Here is a 17,309-nt window from a genome sequence, read left to right on the forward strand (position 1 = left end):
GGAAAGGGCTGATCAAACAGAGCCCAATTAAAAAAAAAAAAAAAAGAAAAAGGAGGGGGTGGAAGAAAAGAAGCTCTTTTTGATGAGGCTGAGAAGTTCACAATGGGGGAAAGCACAGGGTGAATGATAAGGCCTAAAGGAGCTCATTAAACTGAGGCAAGCTGAGCGGAGTCATCTTATTTCAATCCCTTTCTCCTGCCACCCCCATGACGGAGAACTCTTTTATCAAAGTGGGGGGGCAGGATCACTTCCTTGCAAAATGTTTGATAGAAATAAATGTATAATTGTTTTCCTGAGAGTTTTTGTAAATCAACCCTTTAAACATTTGTAAAGTAAGCTGGAGCCTTAGCAAAGGGTGCTGCTTGACAGAAGTGTAGGCTGCAGGTGAGGGACGTCCCATACTCCATTACCATTTCCTCCTCTCAGCTCATCCAGCCTCCTGAGAAATAGCAAGATAAAAGCTAAGTAAGACACCGGGACCTCAGGGATGATGGAGATCAAATCTGAATAAAAATGTGAAAAGTTTGCCTTGGAAACAGTATTGCTTACTTTATTTGATCTGCACCAGCCTTTGCAAAACCAAAGCGAGCATATAATTAAAAAAGATTCATGCATCGAAACAAAGCGCTGCCTAGCAAAACCTCACACAGTTCTTTCCTTGGGATCTCTGGCAAGTGCCTTTCCTCCGACTGCGGCCAGAGTTTGCTGCCTCAGGAGAAGAGGTATCCCACCACAGCATGTCCCAGTGAGTGCAGGTATCTTGAAGAGCTAGAGAATGCAAGAGGCTGCAGGCTGACAGGGAAGCTTCTCAGAAGGTCTGTGTTCAGCAGAAGAAACAGGGTAGGGCTTAATTCCCCGCTGGCAACAAGGACAGTGGCAGAGTGCGGTGATTGACAGTGCATTCTTTCCTTTAATCTGAAAATTAGCCAGATTACTTATCAGAGCTGTGTTTTGAGAGTCGCATGAATGATGGATCACAAAACGGAAGCGAGCACCTGCCCCACACATCCTCTTGCTCACAAGAGTCATGAGGTGAGCACGCACTTTGGTGTGAGGCTTCTCTTCTCATGGGGACAGAAGTGGGTGGCGTGACTGCAGTCCTGCTGGCCAGCACAGCTCTGGGCGCTGGGGAGGGGGCAGCGGTGGCAAATGGCACATTTTCTCTGCAAAACTCTGCCAGACTTATGTGGAAAATTTCCACAGATTCTTGCTGGTTTCACATGATCTTTTCTTCCATGGGCCCTAAAGGAGGCTGGTTTTTTTGAAAGTCACCTCATAGTCCTTTTTATAAAGCAATCCATTAGTGTAAATAATGATATTAACCTCCCTTGCCTGGAGGTCCTTTTCCCCACCTTAACACCTCTCTCTGGCCAAGAATTCCTCTCTTGCTGTGCAGGTGAGGCACATGGACTGCTCAGTTCTAGTGCAAGGGATAAAGGTAGCTATTTCCAAAGAAAAGGTCAGCCTTTAAATGAGTTTTTATTAATCTCTCCTCCTACTTCTAGTAGTTTCCCCTCCCCTCCAGCTATAGGAACACACAGGGACCCTTGCTGCACAGAGAGAGAGACGGATTTTCCACACGGCAGCTCAGCCTGAGTACAGCTTTACTGGTTTAATCTCTTCCAGGTATCAGCCCATCCTTCTGCAGGCTATTGTAAGACAATCCTTTCTTTGCTGAGGGTTTCCCTCTGAAAAGGCTGAACAAGGGGCTACTGTGCTATTGGCACAATTTGCCCAGGCTGAGAAGGAGAGAGAATTTTTCTACCATGGAAAATTGTCGTGCTAAGTTTGGGTAACTCTGTTAGAGAAGGCCAGCACAGCCGTTATGGTTTACTCCTTCTAGTGTTAGCCTTAACAATGCATAAATATTGTGCAAGTTTCCATATACCACAGTTTATCAGCAGGGTATGCTGTTATTTGCTTTATGGTCTAGATCACTGCTTTGGTTTAACAGCAGTTAGCAGTAGTGAACATGTCCCAGTGTAGGGTCTAGGAGGTGCCTGGGGTCTCAGGCTTAACTAAAACCCATGCAAGGCAGTCTTCTCTTCTCGGACAACTGGCTGACACTGCAAAATGCACAGGAACCCTAAAAACAAAAGCAGAAGGATGGGAAGGAAGGCGACTCACAGCTAGGCAAGGGGCCAGCTTTCTCTGCTTTTTCCTTTGAGTCTCCACTTCTGGAAGTCCCTGCTTGCATGGCCTTACTATCAACTGATGTTTTAGCTGTTCATTTATGGTGAATCATAACTAAAGGGAACCGAAGCACTATCTGAAATTTGCTTCCTCTTGGGCAACAGAAAGGCTGTCTGGCCTCCTTCCCCTTTTGGCTGCTTATGCTGCTCTGTTGAAAGAGCACCATTATAGCAGTGTAACACTGCTGTATTTACAGTATTGCTGTTACAGCCTCGGCTTCCTCAAGCTGCGAGCTTTTGAGTATCTTCACTGATAAGAAGAATATGTGACAGCAAAAGGTAAGCTAGAGTTTCTGTGCAGGAAGGAGTTCAGCGTGATTACGTTACTAGTGAATTTTGAGTTTTTCATGTGTATAAAAACGAAAATATGTTCCCCACTCTGTCAGCCTTGTCTGTTCTGACTTCAAGCTTGGCAGGCCAGCTGAGCGGGAAGCCAGCACAAAAAAGTACCCAAATGAGAAAAAGATGTTTTTCTGACAAGCAGTTGAGATGAACTTGAAGAATACTTCTGGCTGTAAACATTTCTAGCATTTCTAGCATTTAAGACCATGTAAAATTCAGATCCAGATGAGAAGATTTTGTGATTTGCACCCATCACTTTTAGTAAGGACAGGAGGTTAAACAAAAACTGACCAGCAAAGACTGAATGTTCCCAGGTGGAGCTTAGCAGTCAGTAAGAGATGGAAAAAAAGGTCAGGCTTCTGATCTTTCCTAGACCAAGATAAATGAGCAGTGATTCCATTGAAGCCACTTAGTAATTAAAGGCATGTCATTTTGGACCTTGGGCAAGTGAGAAGTTTTAATGATGTGGAAAGCACCTTGGAGTGAACAGCAACATGCATCAGCTATCCAAAAACCAGACAGTACCAGTAGATGAACTTGAAGAAATAGTCAGCTTTTCTTTGATCTCAGCCAAAGGGAAAAAAGCCTGCAGAAGCTGGGCTAGGTATGTGAGGACAAAATCACAAAGGTCAGGCAGCGAAATGGGGTCCAATTAGCAAGGGATTTTAAAGTGTAAAGTAGTTTTTTCATCACTATTTTAGCAGCAAGAGGAAGACCCAGGCAACTGAAAACGTGCTTTCCAGTGGGGAAGCAAGCTATGGACAGTTCATGGCTAGAGTCCCAGGGCGTTTCGTGCCTTTCTTGCATTTGTTATCGCTTCAGACAAATATTGCAGTCAATGTCAATGACAGAGGCAGGTGAGATCACAAAACTAGAACAAAGACTAGGTCAGAAGATCCTTCAGATAGTGTTCAAGTCGGTTGGGCCAGATGTATTTCATCTTAGGGTAATTGCTCCAGCTGGTTATTTAACTGCGAAAGCTCTAGGTGTAATCCCGCCTAGCGTCTGGGACGTTACAGAGCCCAGAGATGGTTACTTGGAAGCCTAGAAAAGTGCAGACGTAGTTCCTGTCTTTAAAAGGGAATAAAAGGAGGAGGCAGGGATTACATATTGTTCAGTTTAACTTCAATTCCCGGAAAAATACTGGAACAAACAATCAAACTTTGGTAAGCACCTAAAACAAAACAAAGAGATGAATAATGGCCAACATAAATTTGCCAAAAACAAATTGTGTAAAATGGGTCAAATTTCCTTTCATGACAGAGTAAAAAACACTCGTTGATAAGGGAGCAGCAATAGTAGTCCTATATTTTGACAGTGGTGAGGATTTCGTCACCATGTAACATGATACTTCTAAGCAAATTAAGGGAACCTGTGGAAGATGGAGCTGGTCTAAGATGATGTAATATTGATTGGAAAACTGCACAGAGCGACTAGTTAGCTGTACTTTTAAAAGGGGAAAGGTAGATCAGGAAGAGCTGCTTGGGCATCTATACTGGGTCAGTCTGATTTCAGGGGATTATGAACAGCTTGGACAATGGAATAGAGAATATCATATTCTTGGCTACCACAAAGCTGGAAGGGGACTATGGGTATACTGAAATATAAAGCTACAGTTAAAAAATGTTTAGACAAATGGTCTTAAAACCAGGATTAATTTCAGTAAGGACAGTTCTCAGTTTCTATACATGGGCATCCCCAGGAATAATTAATTCTCTTTATATAGGGTGGTGAATTTTTGCCCAAGTAACAAGCATATGTAAAAAGATCTGAGAAATGTTCCAGGTCGCAATCCAAATATGAGTTAATGCTAATGCAAAAAGGGCAAATGCCCTACTAGGATGTGTGCATAGGCACGTACCCTACAAAAAAATCCTTCTGCCGAGTTCTCTGTGAAGCTGCAGTTGGAGCATGACGTCCAGCCATGGGTGCTGTGCTATGCTATGCTAAGCTATGCTATGTCCAGAGGACAGCTGGGGGATAATCAGAGGTCTTGAAAATCAGAGCTAGGAGGGAAGAATGAACAGACTGACTTTCTGTAGTCTAGAGAAGGCTGGGGAAGATAAGGTTACCGCTGTCAAATATGTGAAAGGTGGCTGGGAAGGAAAGGGGAATAAATTGTTCTCCCTACCCATGATGGATGGGACAAGTAATGAGCTTAAATTACAGAAAAGGAGAGTGAGGTTGTATGTTAGAAGGCGGCAAGCAGTAGGGATACTGACACACAGAAGTATCTGAGGAGGGTGTGGAATCGCCATCCTGCATTTAGGAAGAGGTTAGACAAGCATTTGCCAAGAGTGACGTAAGTATAACAACCCTGCCTTGGGACATGAGTCTGGACTAAGTGATCTTCTGAGATCCCTTCCAGCCATATAAATCTCTGATTCTCTCCTGGCTGCTGGAGGAAGCAAGGCTGACATTGTGAAGCATTGCAAGTGCTCCACGTTTGTGGTTTGTAATGCTCTCGTTTGTGAGTGAGAGCCAAAAGCAGTCCTGCAGGAGCTATATGTGCTGCTTTCTGGTTCGGAGGAAAAAGGTTGCAGTGGCATGTAAAGTCACCAAAGACTGAGACTTCCTTGGATTATGAGAATATAGTCCTGTGTGTTTTATCTCACATTTAAGTGTCTCTGGTCCTTACATGGTGATGATACGTGACACTCAACTTAAAAGCGTTGATCAGTCTGTCCTGCTGAAAATCTGTCGCTCTGACTGTTCCTAGGATCGCATGCTAATCGCAGCCTCCTGTAAAGCCAAGCAGAGCTGGCCCTTCTACTCTGTATGATTCAAGACTACTTGCTTCCATTTTGGTGGGAACCAGCGGCCAGTCCAACCCACAGCCTTGGCACCAGCGATGCAGGCTGGCACTAGGAGTGCTAAAGCTGCTGCAGTCTCCATCAGACACCGGGGAACAGGAACGTGAGCAACTGCTTTTTATCTGGAGACCCCACGGGCCATTAGGGACAGAGCTTGCTAAAGATTTATTTTCTGCAAGCACTTCCAGAAGTTTGTGTTTCTCTAGGAATTCAATGGAAGATAAGTGGGAAAGGGTGCAAGCAGGAAGGACAGGAATACTCTTTTCTTTTTTTTCAGTTTCTAAAGACAGCTTTTAAAAACATCAGTATATAAATAGAATAAAAAAAGAAGGCTTATTTTAAAGAGGTGGCTAACCCAATGTCCCTCAAAAAAAAAAAAAAAAAAGCAGAAAGCAAACACTGAAGTCCTTTAACTCCCTGTCATAATTTATAGCAGACTTCCAATAGTGAAATCTCTCAGCGACGTGGGACAGATGTTATGGTGAAGAAAATAGAACAGACAACAGGATGGGAAATGCAGAGACGACGAAATGTCACCGTATTGTAATCCATATGGGAAATCTCTATACAGCTTTCCAAAATACTGTGCTGGTGAGCAGTTAGGAAGCTAGATGAGTTATATAAACAGAGCCACTAGAGGTCTGTAACTGTTCCCATGCAGTTTCCACACTAAGCGGCAGTCTCAAGGGCAACTTTGGGGAGGGGGTATTTCTGCCCACCATCTTCTAAATGATTCCTTTAATATTCTGTCCAGAGCTATTTGTGTAAGAAAGGCACACAAATAGAGGTTTTACAGCGCTTGTTCCTATGGCAGTAGATCAAAGGCAGTAACAATACAGAGTTAATTAATTCAGAAGAAGGAATTCCCACTTGCAGCAGTCTTAACCCAGCAGTGGAGGGAAGGTGTCAATCATAAGGGCAAAGGTGCCAAAACTGGCATGGATTTGTGGGTTGTTGGGTTTTTTTTCTTTTCCCGCTAAGGAGTTCAGGAAGGGAGTTAAACATTAAATGTCACCCAAGCTTCAGAAAAAGTAAGGTTTTATATATAACCAACAATTTATAAGTGTGCATGAACCATCCAGCTGCAAGAAACCTGGACAAAAACTACGCTTACAGTCTTGTAAAAAGAAACTTCTTGGAGGGAATTGTATTTTCCTGACCAGGTCAAGTTTGTAGAACATCCCTCTCAGCCTTACTCCAAGAGCCCATCCCCACATCAAAGATCAGTGACATCCTCAAAGGCAGCAAAGCCTGGCAAAGGGGAAGTTGGGGAGGATCTCATCTCCATCTGCAGCCTTCCAACTTTGTGTAAATCACAGGTGCAGAGGGGACAAAATGATGGGGAAGAACCAAGAATTATTAACTTATACACACAGGAGTGCAGGCGAAGAATCCTTGGGCAAAACTAAGAACAAATAAATGAAGAAAGGCCTTTTGGGAGAAAGAGCAAGGAGCTAGCCACCAGGGCACCTGGGCTTTCTAGAATGCCTTAAAGACCAGAAGGAAAGAAAAGAGAGGAAATTTTTTTATTTTACTTGAGCTAGAAATTACCATGATAGTAATCCGATGAAAAATATAGAATAGGAGATCTTAAAGAGGACTGCAGATAATGAAAAAGTGGAAAGAATGACTACTTGCCCATCAAAAATATATTGTCCCTGAGTGGGAATAGTATAGGAGAAAGGAACACACACGAAACAAAATATTATGTAATTCTGCTGATGTTAAATGAATTTCTTCAGATAATGTCTTCAAAACCACATTTTTTTCTCAAACAAATGTTCTAAAATAATGTTTCACTCATATCAGTGGCAAAGCTTATGTTGACTTCTCCTGAAACAACTGCAGAATATTAACAATGAGGTAAGTTTAAGAATCTGTTATCCTTTTGCCCTATATGCCCTTATTTTCCTTTTCATATGCAGCTCACCTAACCTGGCATGCATTTAATTCTCAACGTCGGGGAAGTGACCCACAAGCTTCTTTGTGTGATTTCTGCAACAGACAGCACTGAGACAACAGAGCTCTGCTGAAACTGATTCTACAGAAAACATGTTGAACCCTGTGGCCAGTATGTAGTTTGACGTAAGGCACCAAATACCTCCAGGGCTGAATCTGCCTACCTGAAATGGCAGTGAAGACATTTTTGCCTCAAGCAAAACAGGGACATGGGGCTCATGCCCAACTACAGCAAGCTGACGATTTGTCTACCACTCTGTAAAATAAGCATTAATTAGGAAAATGAAATAAAAAAAGACTCACTGAGGTCTGATGGCCTTGTCTGCTGCAGGCATAGTACTCATATTTGCGGCAATCCACTGCACAAATTGATTTAGAAATAATTTCCTACCTGCAGCCTGCCTCATCTTTGAACTCCAGCTGACTCCATCCCAGTGGCACAAAGCTTTAAGGCTCTGACATATAAGAAGGGATCTTTACATTTCATCTTACAGCCAATCTTGTGGGTTTTAGCTGGAATCATGTGTGTGCTTCCCAGCACCACACATGGTAAACATTCTTACCCACACAGAGAGCTCTGTGTGTCCATTCATTCAGGTATGCCATCTGTGCCCACACTAGGGCTCATGCCAACCCACGTGTGTGTGCGTGTGGTTTCTCATCATATACGTTTTCACTGAAAGAGGAAGGCGAGGAAGAATGGACCTTTTCATTTCTAGGAAGAACCAGAACCATTGTGTTGTCTAGATCTGGAAAAAGGAAGCGCTGCTATTCGGAGGAGAGTTTAGAGGCTCGGAAGAGGATAGCCCCTTCATGCTGGCATAATTTAATTTCTCTATTTACTGGACATTGCCCCATTAAACCACTTGCAGCATGGCCAAGGACTATATAAGGCCTAGTTGCACTCCCTTATGAAACTCAGTAGAAAAACTCTTGACACCTTCACACGTTTTTTTTGGGTTTATTATGTATCATATGTTCTTATGTTTCCTTGGGCATTATGATTTTCGTGGTCTTTTGCAAGAGTTCAGTCCCTTTGCTAAGACATTACAAGAGCTTTCTCATACCGTACTGGGTCAGACCCCAGAACTGGTCAGTCCAGTCATCCACAAAGCACTCCCTAGGGCTGCAGGGGTTGGCAGAAGACTTGCCAAAGGCCCAGCTCATCCTAGAGCCAGGCTTTCACCCAGAGCCAGTCTGCGTGAGAGGACAGCACAAAAGCCACCATCAAGTACGATCTGTATGCTGTAACAGAGGGAATGGGGTAAGTCTCAGGTCCAAGACACTTCCAGAAGGAGGTGAGGTGATGCCTGCTGATGACATTGGTTTTGAGAAAGGCGATCTTAAAATTCGTTATTTAAAAAGCATTATTTTTGGTGTCTTAGAGCCAGCAGGTTCTTCTGGGACAGATGCCCCTCATCACTGCACTTCAGATGTTATTGGAGTTTGCCAGTACAGTTCTAGGGAGAGTCTTTGGCCTATTTGCTTCATAGCTGGAGCTTGGAGCCAAAACACTTACTGTTACCTGAGCTTTAAAGGTTTGCATGTTATTAAGAAAGCAAGTTGCAGCCTGCCCTCTTCCCCCCTCCTTTCTTGAAGGTGGCTAAAGTACTGAAAATACAACATGCAACAGCCTTTTAGCTGGCTTCACAAAAACTTATCTACAATAGTGTAATTTTAATGTTACTAACAGATGTGAAAATAATGTGTGAAGCCTAGGAAAGTATGAAAAGACTCATACTAGTTCTGTGCTTAATGATACTGAGATACAAGGCTGGCACAACACAGACTTCTGGCTTTCTGAGCCAGCCTTTAAGAAAAAGGCTGAAGAGCATCTGCCTCATGTGTGCCATTTGTCTTGTCAGGAATGTGCTAAAACCAAATTGCTCTATACTCGTAGTGACGGCTGGATTTGGCCCAGTCCCCATGTGGGTGAGACTAAGGCATTCTGCTTTTTGTGGTCCCTGATAAGGTGGGACTGTCTGTTATGGATGGCTTGGATTTTTCTCAGGGGCATCATTGGAAAGGGCACGCTGATACCTACACTGTGAACTTCCATACCTTAAAACATCAGGAATTATTTTGTTTTACCTTAAATTTCAATTTTCTGGGGAGGAAAAGGGTATAATTTTATTTTTCATGCATAAGTGCAGTGTTCCAAGTACTTTTACCTGTAAGATAGCGATTAACACTCTCAGGTAGATCTTCAACTTATTCTAAGTTATTGAAATCAGTGCTTTTCCTCTACCCTCACCATCCTCCTTTGCAATACCAGAAAATGTGGGGTGGTATGTTCCTGAAGGCTGCTCTAAAATAATCATCCAGCAACAGCCAACTTCTTACCCCAGCTGCATTAGTGAACCCCTTTAAACAACAAGTGCAATGCAGTAGGTGCTTATGTGAGCAGTATTCAGCCACGTGTCTGCGCTCCAGATACTGGGCTGGTTGTGAGCAGGCAAGTCTCCAAAGCTGGGAGAGCATTCCTGTTACCACTTTCCCATGCCAGCTGATACAAGAGGTGGCAATCAGGTGCTCGAGGAGAGCTTTCATTCCCTCCTTCCCCCACCTTGCTCTGGACATCTCTCCCAATGAGGAAACACTATTAGAGTACTAGGTCATGTTGGTGCTTCCGTAAACTCCCCTGTTCTTGAACAATCCTCCTGTAGCTTCATAGGCTGAGTCCCAGGTCCCGGTGCACCAGGGTTATGGCTAAGCGTACAAAATAAAGGCAGAGAAATGAGTGGCTACATTGCAAAAGCATATTCTGTTGACTGGACATTTTGTTTCACAAGGCTGATGAGACAATCTGAATCATACTGTTCCTCCCACACAGAAATCCCCTTCTGCTACAGTTATGCCTTGCATACCTAATAGCTTCGTAATCAGCATAGAGCAACTACTCTGCAAAGCTGGGGAAAATCATATATCCCAAGTGGTAGAGAGTAGTCAAATGCCACCCTCTTCAGCTTTGGCCCCATATTGACATCTCAGATGCTGACACTGTGATAATCATTATGGGAAGTGCCAGTGGAAAATGATTGGATGCAAAAAGTGCAGTTACCTCTGCCTTAGACAGCCAAGAATAACTGGAATGTCCTGTTAATATTTTGGTTACTCCACAGTCTTTCACACAAACCTTGCTGGGTGAGTGGCAGCAGTGTAACAGAAGAAGAAGAGGTTGTGAGATAATTCAAATCCACCTGCTGCTCCTTATGGGCTCATTTGATCAGAGGGGCTGGCGATGGAACCATCTCCATCTCCACTGTGGCTCAAGGCTGATGTTCATCAGTAGGTGAGTGAAGGCTTTCTGAAGCAGCCCAGGTGCTGGCAGGCTCAGCGGTCTCATGCCCCTGCCATGGGTTCAAGGCATATAAAATGAGCACCATTTTGCTTCCTGCCTCGTCACACATGCCATAGTCACACGTGAAACCCAGCTGTGGGTAACCACTTTGAGCAAAATGGGTGGAAGGGAGCAGGACAGCAGGAGCTGAGGAGAGGTCGGTGGCACCTGATGGGTAGGTGGCCAGGAGCTGCTAGCCACTTTACCTGGCAACTCTTAGGCATGTGTTGGAGCCTGCAGCAGAGGTTTTGGGTGCTGATCAGCAGTGCAATGTGGGATAAAGAAGAAAGTTTTGGCAGCATACAGGAGAGATTCAGGGTGTGAGGAGGTGGGAAGATCTGTCTCAGGAAGATCTTTTGTATGCAAGCTACTACAAAGGGAAATTGCCATGCGTTATCTTGGGTGTCTGGGAATACAGGGGCTGTGAGTCCTGTAGTTCAAGCTTATAGGTTTAAATCAGTGAATTCAGTGTATTTTCATAGGGCAAGTCTAGCCCAGCAACTTCCAGGATGGCTTAACTCTGTCCAAAACACTCCTGCAGAACAGGAGGAGTATTTCCAACAGCTCTTTGAAGGGAGGTAAAGAAGTTCAGTTGGTGTGGCCATAGCCTCAGCTACCGACCACGCTGGGGCTGTGTGGGGAAGGGTGGCTGGTGGGGATGCCAGACGTGTCTGTCTGTGCTCTGCAGATCTGCCTTCCCTCAACCCCGGCACCAGCTCTTCTCCACCATCACCATCCCAATGCTCTCCCTGAGCTCCTGGCCTGGCTGGGCAGCTGCCAGCCCTTCCTCGTCCTGCCATGAGAGCACCTGCCCGGCACCCACCTCCCTGGTGCCCACCAAGCCCAGCAGCAGCTGCCAGCCAGCCGTATAATTTATTTTGGAGGCCCGTGCTGATCCCCTCTGTCCTCGTGCCCCTCGGTTTACAGTATCACAGCCACTTCCAGCTTGCGATAGCAGAGTGGCCGCCGGGTGACCTTGGCTTAGTGTAAATATTTTGCTTTTGCTGGAAGGAAATGTGACATACATTTGGGGTGGAAGTTATCCAGAGGCTGCAGCCTCAGGAGCCAAACCGCTGCGAAGCCCCTGCTGCGGTGGTCTCAAGGTACTGGCGCTGTCAAACACGTTGGACTTACCTCCCACCGAGCCCCGGTGGGGGATCAAACTCATCTGCCTCTCGGTGACAGAGCGAGTGCAGTTGGGGGTCAGCGTGGGGTGCCCCACATGCACCCTAGCAGTGAGAAGTGAGGGCGCTCGTGTTCCCCGGCACGGCATGGCTTGCCTGCCCTGGCACACCCCCTCATGGGTGGCAAAGCACTAACATGAAAGCAAGACATCACGGAGAGAGATGAGCACAGGTGCTTTTCAAACGCCCGTGCGAGTTAGGAGCAAAAATACCGCCAGAAAAAAATCACTACGTGATTATTTTTGTTTCTTAAACCGCGCAACTGTGTAAGCAGCTGTGGGTAAGGTGTCTGCCCCCGGCCTCCTGCTAAGGGGCCTTGCCTTGCACCATGGACAGGCCAGTTTAAAGCTGGATGGATTTTGAGCGCTGGCCTCCATCTGAGGGGTGTTTGATGTTGGTGACACTTGCAGTCACCTGCCTCTGTCTGCCTGGCTGTAGTGTGTGCCTAAAAAGGAATAGTAATACAGTGCTTAAAGGCATGCTATTACAAAGTAGCTAGTGTTGCGTTTTACATCTGATAAATATTAATGATATTTCAAAGTACAAAAGGTGCTGGGATCTCATGCATTGGCTGGAGAGAATTGTATCTCCCAGATTTAACCATAATCTTGCTGAATTATGCATTTAACTTGGCATGGCTGGTTACCCTGGAGTGGTGTCTGCTCGTTCAGCATTCCTCCCTCATGCACCAAGGTGCCGGAGAGCCTAGCAGCCTACCCGGGGACTCAAAGAGCCAGATAATCCAGAATGGGCAAGCTGCACCGAGTTGAAGGTTTGTTTTTGGGTAGTATCCAGAAATTAAGGCGCTAACTTATTGAGGTTTTAGGCCATGCCTAGGCCCCGTCCTGATAAACTGCTGTGAGCTTAATTATCAACCTTTGTTTCTCCAGACAGTCAAATTTGTTATGGAGAAAAATGCATGTGTGTTGGATTCACTTGTGAAAGGCTCAACAGTAGATAATTTAAAATCAAATTACAGTGACACAGTCTGCCATTAAGCCAAAACCAGAAGGTTCCCTTTCACAGGACAGTGCTCCTCGTGCACTAAAATAAAAGCTGAACCAACTGCATGGTAATGCTCGGCTGGTCCACCAAACCATAGGGAGGCACATTGACTTTTTAGGAAGATCCCCAGCAAATGTTAAACAAACCCTGATGTTCCTAGTGCCGCTGCCTGGAATCAGCACATCGCTTGCTGGTACGTGCAGAGACATTTAAACATCTCTTGCAGAGGCTGCTGACATCATCAAACTGAATCCTGCTTCGGAGACCTTAGAAATGAGTCACGGATTGGGGAATTAACCCATTACTTAGAGCACACTGCCAGTGTGCTCAGCTGAAAACCAGTGGAGAAGGAAGGCAATGAAAAAAAATATTTACAGAAATTGGAAATTTTCATCAGGTGAAGATGTCTTTTCTTAAAATTAGAAATATACACATACATATACCTACATATAGGCACATATATACATGCACACCCTCTATGGCCAAAGAAAGGAACAGTAAGCTGTTGTGATCCAAGCATGTGCCATACAATCCTAAGCAAGATGTTATGTTCATAGTAGAACATAATGCAGAGGACAAGATTAGGTGGGAGACTTCAGAAAAACCCCAACCCCCTGAGCACACCATGGTGCTCTGGTGGCTGTAATCCCCCCCTGCTAGTGCTAACGTCTACAGCTGAATCAGAGAAGGGAGGAAGGTACTCATGGGAGTTGTCATGTTGCATCAGAGGCCCTCGCAATTCACAGCCTAGGCAGGCTGCCAGACGCAGAGAGGCATTCCCCACCTCTCGGCTTTGTTCAAACTTGCATAACTACGGTTTGCTAAATTAAACCACTTCTGCATTTCCTACAATCTGTAGGCTCATTTTTACTGTTAATTTCTCAACCTGCCATAGCTTTTTCTGATGTTGTGGTATCTCAGCTAGCAGGCCTATGGTCTACTCACCGGTTGTATGATATTCAGAGTTGTGCTGTTGCGCTGAGCAGTGAAGCTTTGGAAAGCATGTCTGTGGGAAGCCACAGGGGCCCCACACCTTAGTGTGGGTCAGGCTGCTCTTATATATCTATATTCAGACTTAAAACTGGAAGTCATGCTGAAGCTTTTGCTTCAGGACTCAAGCTGACCTCGTAACGCTGAACTCACCCTTAGAAGCAGGCTGGCCACCGCCAGTGCCCTGCAAGGCATTTCCACGCTTGTCTGAAGCACCTCACACAGGAGAGCTGCGGAGAGAGGTTTCTGGCTGTGGCAGACTTCGGCTGTGCTGTGCTACAGAAGCGCTCGTGCTGTGCGCTGCTGCCTCTCCCGAGAGCAGCCAGAGGGAAGGGGTCCTGGCACCACAGAGCTGAGACGTGGTCAGTGCTGGGCCAGCAAGGTGCAAGTCCACGAACTCACTGCCGCTACGGATACGAAACGCTGGGAAAGGGCAAAGGACCGTGCAGCTGTCGCCCACCACAGACTCCGTTCAACAACAGATTGATTGAATTCTTCTGAGCTTTTCTTGTGCTGAAAGGACAGCCCATGTATCCAATACTAGCAGCTATTTTTGATCTGCTTTTCCTTTGACATTGTCTGGGGTAGCCTCCCCCCAGCAATGCAAATTTTTAATGCAGTTGGTTTGGATTTGGGAGGAGGGTAAAGTACCAGCCACCTAAAAGACCAGCCAGAAGAGCTGCCATCTAAAAGATCAGCTGGTGGAGAGGTGATTTTAACTGACAAAAAAAAGGTGTTGAGAGTAGTTTGATTATTTTGGGGGTGGTGTTGGTGTTGGCACAAACAAATAGCTCTGGACTCGGTAGAACTAGCCAATTCAGCGGAGTACCAAAACTGGTGCCAGCTCTAGATAAACTTTGCCTCTCTTCTTTCAGTTTTCATCCAGACTTGTCACAGTCAGCAACAGGAACTGCTGCTGGTTGCACCTCATAAATAAAAACAGGCTAGGAGTGGCTTGTGTTTCTTATGTGTTCGCTTCGAACAAGGATGTATCTCACGCCCAGCCTCCAACTTTGCTGTGCCAGTTCAAAAAGTCAGCTTGGTGTTTACACTGTCCTAAATGAGGCTGGGGCAGCCATCAACCTGAGCGCAGGAGGGAACCTCCCACTTGGTCAGAAGTGTTCATGTCTGGGGTTTTGGCTCTGAAAATTATAGATGCGGGGGTGAGGGAGGGGTCTGCGAATTCTGGCTCTGGATGCAGCTTTCAGTGGTCAGGGCCATCTCTATATAAATACCTGTGATGAAGCAGATGATTAACTTCCAAGCACAAAGCGCTCCCATACTGCGATTTGTATTTCAAGGAGAAAGAGAGATACATGTGGCATGTGTTTCTGAGCTAGAAAACAAGAAAAGTTATGCAAAACAAGGAAGCACAGCACATTTGCTGAGAGGTGGCTGGGAGGGCTCTCTCCTTTCAATCTCTATCAACAGAAGAGACACTTGAAGACTGCATCCATCCTGAAACCCTCATTTTCTTTTGCAGAATAATAAGCAAATAGGTTTTAGCCTGTTGCCTGCAGGGAAATGGTTTTGTAATGGAAGGAGCACCCTGCACTAAATCAACAAACATGAGAATGGCTGTGTTTGTTTTTCCATGTACTGGAGGTGAAGGTACAACCACGCTGGGGTTTCTTTCACATCCTTTCCACTTGACACAGGGCAGGGGATGGGCACGGACACATGCAGACCTGCACATCTATGTGGAGGCAGTGTGTAACTGGAACAACAAAAGCTTTGGTGTCTCCCTTTCCCCCACATGTATGCCGTTCCCCCCATCATCAGAGTGGGAGATGTGGGACCCCGGGCAGGCCTGGCACTCTGCCCCCAGGCTGTAATTTCATGAATGCTTTAAGCCAGCACTTGCCACCATCAGGAACTGCCTTGGTGTCTCACTGCTCCCAGCTACTCGCTTCCACCTCTCCGCTCCTGTGCAACCACACTGAAGTGCATTGGTGAATGCAGCTGGACTACAACCAACCAACAACTACAAAAAGGAAGCATTTTTTAAACGCAGCTCTGTTCCCCACTCCAGTTCACTCTTTTGCACTGGGACTGATCCTCACATGCTTCTTTTGTGCCTCTTTTGGCAGGGATGCTGGCTTATGGAGACAAGGTGTTCATGGCCCTCTGGCCTGGGGCGAGGGATGACCTGGGTGAGGGAGGCCATGCTGGCCCCAGGGCATCCCTGCCTCCCTGTATGGGCAGCGGGAGAGGAGAGCAGCAAGCAAGCACAGATGAATTAATCAACCATAGTTTACATGCATTTATATGCTAAAGAAGTGCAGTTTCATACAGCTAATTTCACATAGGGTGGGTATTTTTGCTTATTGATTATGAATACAGAACTACCAGTATGATTTTTATCCATGCTACATACACTTTGTTGGTATGTCTGATGGAGTGTGCCCGGCACAGGCACAGACTCAGTGCTGATTTAGAAAAACAGAGTTATCTAGCCAGACAAAGGTATTTTTTCCTCCCTCCAGTTGCATTCCAGAGAGAGTCAATTATTTGGAAGTATCTTGTGTGCTTAGTCAGTGCACAGGGAGCATTTGCAATTGCAAGGGCAGCAGCGACTTTATGTTTTAACCCTGTCCTACAGACGCATTCCCCTTACCCATATATTCCTAGCATTTGAACCATTAGCTCAAAAACAGGCCTGTGGCAGGAATTAATACTTTAAGAGAGCATATGCTACAGATAGCTAGCCCTCTCCCTGCCTAGGACACCTGATGCACAGTTGTATGCCCATATGGGCTTATGTTTTTCATATATATTTCCTGTTGGCCCTCTTTACCCCTAGGAGGTAGCGAGAAAGGCATTTGTGTGTGCATCTGTGTGTTCATGTATGTCAGGACAGGTACGCCTGTACCTATACAAGTACTTGTAGACGCATGCAGATATATATGTATGTGCACATACAGACCCATGTTACTAGTCATGTTTACATCTGTACATATACATGCCTATCCTGTCATGCAATCAACATTTACACAAGTTTGCTGCAACAAGGCAATTGGGTTTTTTCTCTCCTGAGTTGCCAAATGCTGGAAGCCGCAGGCTAGCTATTGTGGTTACCGATTCCCAGGTTTCTTCTGCAGTTGGCGAGTAAGCGGCACTGCAAGTTTCCTAACAACTGGGATGAAGTTTTTTGTAAATCACCTTCTAGGCATTAGACTTTTCCCAGCAAAAGAGGGGGGGTGGGTGGGTGTTTAGAGGAGGGAGACTTGCTCTCTTTGATGTGGGGATTAGTTCACATGTCAGTATTATCCTCTCTTTTTTAATATGCTGTGATTTATAGAAGGGCGGCTATGAGAGATAGCCAAGGGGACACCCACGTGGGACTTACTGACAGACACCACCTCCCAGAAGATACCTACAACTAAAGCCACTGGCATCAAGAGAAAGATTCCAATTGCAAAAAAAGAGCAAGCATTGTAAAAAAATAACAACCTGTTTTGCCTAACAAATACTTTCTAAAAAT

The 17,309-nt window shown here is 45.4% G+C and overlaps 1 long non-coding RNA gene across 1 annotated transcript; it reads right to left on the reverse strand.

Moving 5' to 3' along the window:
* Positions 1–524: 524 nt before the first annotated feature.
* Positions 525–15,799, reverse strand: LOC135314974 (uncharacterized). Its single transcript, XR_010374378.1, has 2 exons — positions 13,979–15,799; positions 525–12,275 (listed from the first exon to the last, which is right to left on the reverse strand). It is a non-coding gene; the product is annotated as an uncharacterized LOC135314974 (long non-coding RNA).
* Positions 15,800–17,309: the final 1,510 nt, after the last annotated feature.

Source organism: Phalacrocorax carbo, chromosome 9, assembly GCF_963921805.1.
Source record: "Phalacrocorax carbo chromosome 9, bPhaCar2.1, whole genome shotgun sequence".
In the NCBI taxonomy this organism is placed as follows: domain Eukaryota; kingdom Metazoa; phylum Chordata; class Aves; order Suliformes; family Phalacrocoracidae; genus Phalacrocorax; species Phalacrocorax carbo.